The sequence below is a fragment of the Mustela nivalis genome (assembly GCF_964662115.1).
Source record: "Mustela nivalis genome assembly, chromosome: 1".
NCBI lineage: Eukaryota > Metazoa > Chordata > Mammalia > Carnivora > Mustelidae > Mustela > Mustela nivalis.
Genome location: NC_139020.1, coordinates 126,634,104 through 126,639,532, shown reverse-complemented (window position 1 = coordinate 126,639,532; position 5,429 = coordinate 126,634,104). Strand labels below are relative to the sequence as shown.

Here is a 5,429-nt window from a genome sequence, read left to right as displayed (position 1 = left end):
CATTAACTAAAGTCCATAACTCACATTAGGGTTCATTCTTTGTGTTGTACGGTCTGTGGGTCTTGAGAAATGCACAAGGACATATACCCACAATAGAGTGTCACTGGAATAGTTCCACCGCCCTAAAACTCCTCTATTCATCTTTATTTGAGCCCCTGGCAACCACTGATCTTTTTACTGTCTTTACAGTTTTGCTTTTTCCAGATGCCACATAATAGGAAACATGCAGTACGCAGCCATCTCAGATTGCCTTCTTTCACTTAGCAATATGAACTTAAAAGTTCCTGTATGTCTTTTTGTGGCTTGATAGCTCAACACCCCATTGTACGAATGAAATAGGATACACCAATTTGTTTGTTCATTCACCTGTTGAAGAGGATGTTGAGTTGCTTTCCATTTGGGGCAATGATGAATAAAGCTGCTATAGACATCTGTGTGCAGGTTTTGTGTGGACATAAGTTTCTGACTCATTTAAGGAAATGCCTACACGTGTGATTGCTGGATCATATGGTAACACTGTGTTTAGCTTTGCAGGAGATTGCCAAACTGTCTTCTGAGGTGGAAGTAGCAATCCAAAGTGCCATTTGCATTCCCAACCAACAATGAATGAGAGTTCCTACTACTCCACATCCTCGTCGGTGTTTGGTATTTTCAGTTTTGGGGATTTTAGCCATTCTAATTTTGGTTTTTTTTGTGTGTGTGTTATGTTAGTCACCATACATCATTAGTTTTTGATGTAGTGTTCCAAGATTCATTGTTTATGTACAATACTCAGCGCTCCAAGCAATCTGTGCCCTTCTTAATACCCACCACCAGGCTCATCTATTTCCCCTACCCCTCTCCTCTAAAACCCTCAGTGTGTTTCTCAGAGTCCACAGTCTCTCATGGTTCATCTCTCCCTCCAATTTACCCCCTTCACTTTTCCTTTCTTTCTCCTAATGTCCTCCATGCTATACTTTATGCTCTACAAGTAAGTGAAAACATATGATAATTGACTATCTCTGCTTGACTTATTTCGCATCACATAATCCCCTCCAGTTCCATCCATGCTGATGGAAAAGTTGAGTATTCATCCTTTCAGGTGGCTGAGTAATATTCCATTGTGTATATGGACCACATCTTTATCCATTCGTCTGTTGAAGGGAATCTTGGCTCCTTCCACAGTTTTCAGCCCTTCTAATGTAGCAGTACCTCACTGTTGCTTGAATTTGTGATGCCCTAATAACAGAGGAGTTGAACACATTCCTGAGTTCTTTGTTTTGTTTCATCTCTTCTTTAAATGGATTTACCTCTGAGGAGTTTTCCAAGAAGGGCTGATGGCTCCTGCGTGCTTTCCTTCCTCACTTCTCTCATGTTGAAACATGTCTGACGACCTCTGCTATATTTTACTAAGAACTTCACTAAGGATAATATTCCTGGGTCGCACTTGGTTTCCCTCAGCTCTTGACAGACATGGCTTCACAGTTTCTTGGCTTTGACTGTCTCTGAGAACAAGTCAGAGGCCGGTCTAACTCTTCACCCCTCCTGCTTCTTCCGGGACAACTGAATAGTCTCTCTTCATTTTTCAAGTTGTTAAATCAGAATGTAGATAGCTTTGACTGCCATCATGTTTAATCAGTTGTTCCAACCATTTTTTGCCTCAAAACTCTATTCTTTCATCTCCAGGCAATGTTTTGGATTCTGTCTCCGAGTGTTCTTTCTGTTCCTATGTTGGCGTCTCTGCTCCAAAACCATCAAGGGATTGTCTTTGCTCTCCTGTATGTCTGTCATTGCTTCTAGTTTGAAAGTCTTTTTGTCTCTTTCTCTGCATTAGGAGAGTCTAGCCTGAGGGATGCCTGGGTGGCTCAGTTGGTTGAGCAGCTGCCTTCGGCTCCGGTCGTGATCCCAGAGTCCTGGGACGAGTCCCACATCGGGCTCCTTGCTCGGCAGGGAGCCTGCTTCTCCCTCTGCCTCTAGCCTGCCACTCTGTCTGCCCGTGCTTGTGCTCTGTCTCTCTCTCTCTAACAAATAAATAAAATCTTTAAAGATTTTATTTATTTATTTGACAGAGAGAAATCATAAGTAGTTGGAGAGGCAGGCAGAGAGAGAGAGAGGAGGAAGCAGGCTCCCTGCTGAGCAGAGAGCCCCATGCAGGACTCAATCCCAGGACCCTGAGAGAATGACCTAAGCTGAAGGCAGCGGCTTAGCCCACTGAGCCACCCAGGTGCTCTAAATAAAATCTTAAAAAAAAAAAAAAAAAAAACAGGAGAGTCTAGCCTCTCCACCAAAGTTTAGCCACCGGTCATGTCTATTCATAAGCATATGGAGTTTATTTATTACATATCTAATAGCATTAACTCTTTTTTAGTTCTGTAGTCTTCTCTTCAACCCATTTTGCTGTCCTGGCTTATCATCTCATAGGTCTTATTATATTTAATTAATATTCCATATGTTATTAGAGTGTAAATAGGCCCCTGTTTGCAAGTGGTATTTTCTCCTCTACTGGTATCTTTCTATATCATTTATTTTGATACTTATTTGACATTTTTTGAGTACCTGCCACTGCAGGATGGTGTTCTTTGGCGATACCACGAAACAGGAGAACTTGCTCTCACGGTGGTGTTTACGTTGTGCGTGCACTGAGCTTCTACACACTCGCGGTATGCGGCTCTGTGTTCGGGTTTGCAAAGATGTGTTTACACTACATCTCCTCATTTCCCTGATGGTGAACCTGAACTGTGCTGCCCACGTCCTTCATCTGTCTAGTAAAGTAAGACTGAATTTTCCTTGACATTTATTATTTTCCCATTATCTGGAACCAGTTTGAATTCCCTTCAGAGCTTTAGATTAAATTACCCATGTTGATTTTAATCCACTTTTCTGTAACCTGGAGATAGAATTGTGTGGTTAAAGATATGGACTTCAACCTTACAATTGGGAATTCAGTTTGTTGTCATAACAAACTTTTCTTTACAAAGGCAAGTGAAACAAAAGCAAAAATGAACTTTTGGGACTTCATCAAGATAAAAAGCTTCTGCACAGCAAAGGAAACAGTCAACAAAACTAAGAGGGAGCCCCTGGAATGGGAGAAGGTATTTGCAAATAACACTGCAGATAAAGATCTATAAAGAATGTCTCAAACTCAACACTCAAAGAATAAATAACCCAGTCAAAAAATGGGCAGAAGACATACTCTGTTTGACTTACTTCGCTTAACATAATCCCTTGCAGGTCCATCATGACCTGCGCCAAAGGCAGATGCTTTAATGACTGAGCCACCCAGGCACCCCTATAAAGGTAATTTTTAATTACAAATTATATAACTACATTTTCAAAAAGTTAGAAATGGATATGATCACCTATATATGATTCTATTGGAATCATTATTGTGTGTGTGTTTGTTTTTTGAGTAACTGGACCATTACCTAAAGATGAAAAACCTGAGGAACCAATAGAACAACGATAGGCTCTATAGTAACCTACAAAAACATCCATCATGTGACTCTGGAAACTCTTAACTGACTCTTTAAAAGAAACCCACTAAGGTTTTCCTGATAGATCCACACAAATGAGCAATCCTAAAGGTGTTCCATGTCATAGTTGTATTTCAGGATAAAAATAACCATATGCATGGTTATAATCCATGCACAAGGATAATTTCATTTATGTCCAAACTGAAAAGATGGCCTCCATCTCTCCCTCATCTTCTTCTCAGTCAAGAATCATTAGTTTCTTGGGTGGAATGTAAAGGAATGATGTAGGTCAAGTATCAGAACTAAAGTGTTTCCTCTCTAGGTTGTCTCCCAAATGCCAGAAGAAGGCCAGAGGGAGGACCTTTACCAAATTCAATAAAGACAAAATTGTCTCACGTATCCACAAAGAACCTTTTCAAAGCGTATTGCAGATTCTCAAGGAACTAAGTACAGAATGATAGCACCAACTTCGATTAAAGAACACTTCTACATTCAAGCAGAATACATATATTTGAGTTTCCTGGTAGCCAGGAAAAAAAAGAAAAGAAAATAGGTATCCATATTTTCCTTGCCTTATAAGTGTTTTCCAGACTATTGAAAGACTCAAAATTTCATTGTTGAACCCTGAAATTGTCCGGAAAGGACAATTCTTACATGGATCTCTATGTATAGGACCACGAACAATGTAATAGACAATATTCTCAGTAATAGTTTTAATGAAAAAGCAAGGACAGATCTACTTATAACTGTTTCTTCTGTGATCCCAGATATGAAGACAACAAAGCAAGATGTTTTATGAAGTCAGTGCCACAAAAGGAGCTCCCAAAATTTCCGTCTAGATTCGTGAATCCATTGTGTGACTTTCTTCTCCGTGTTCTATTTTCCACTGCTCCTGCCTTTGTCCTTTTTCTCTGATTCTGTTTCTCTCTCAGGAATGAAAGCATCATCTGTTATGAGCCCTTGTTCAACAAGCCATGTTGACAGCCAGAACAGATTGAGGAAGCGGTCCTCAGAGGCAGGTCCCGGTGAAAGCAGGAAGCGGAAACCATTTTTCCTTTGACACACTCCTCTCTGTGGCCTTTAGATCCCCGACCTGAATTGGGTCCTCACTGCCCTAGCGGCTTACTGCCTACTATGTCCCATGCAGGTTCACCGCTTCAAATAGTGCCACAGCCTTAAGATTACTTCCTCTTTTTATTTCCTATCGAAACCTCCCTTTCCTCGGGGCTGAGGGCAGCATCAAAAGGAGAAGGGAGTTGGGGGAAATTGGAAGGGGAGGTGAAACATGAGAGACTATGGACTCTGAAAAACAATCTGAGGGGTTTGAAAGGGCGGGGGGGTGGGAGTTTGGGGGAACCAGGTGGTGGGTAATAGAAAGGGCACCGATTGCATGCAGCACTGGGTGTGGTGCAAAAACAATGAATACTGTTATGCTGTATTAATTAATTAATTAATTAATTAGTTAATTTTTAAAAAGGAAATGACATATATCAATCCAGGTTCAGTCGGAGAAGCAGAACCACAATGAGCTGGGGCATAAGGGAGTTGGAATTAGACCTTTCACGGTGAGGGGAGGAGCTGAGAAGCACAGGTTGGAAAGGAAGAGAGATCAGTCATCTGAGAAGTAGGTCTGTTACCACAGTGGGATGCAAAGGGGAAGATGGTAGAGAAATCTACAAGGAGCCGTTGCCTGCTGTATAGGCTGTGGGCTGCTGGGCGGGGGGGGGGGGGGGGGGGGGGGGGCTGTTAGTCCTCAAGGTCAGCGCTTAGACAGATGAGCTGGTCTAGGGTAGGGAAGGGCTAGGACAGGCTGGAACCCGCCGGTACCCCTTCACCTGTCACTGCATTTAACCATGATGACAGTATAAAAGTAATGGCTGGGCTTCTCTTCTAGCTCCCAAATTTTATGCTGGTTTTGCCTTTTGGCTAACTCTAACCTAAACCATACAGAAAAAAATATTTAGAAACACTGTTCCC

The 5,429-nt window shown here is 41.8% G+C and overlaps 1 long non-coding RNA gene across 1 annotated transcript in view; it reads left to right on the top strand.

The window, feature by feature from the left end:
• Positions 1 to 5,155, top strand: part of LOC309858898 — an 18,624-nt gene extending 13,469 nt beyond the window's left edge. Inside the window, exons 3-4 of the long non-coding RNA XR_014308421.1 lie at positions 3,211 to 3,276; positions 4,220 to 5,155. This is a non-coding gene — a long non-coding RNA (uncharacterized lncRNA). The remainder of the gene's footprint in view (positions 1 to 3,210; positions 3,277 to 4,219) is intronic.
• The last annotated feature ends 274 nt before the right edge of the window (positions 5,156 to 5,429 follow it).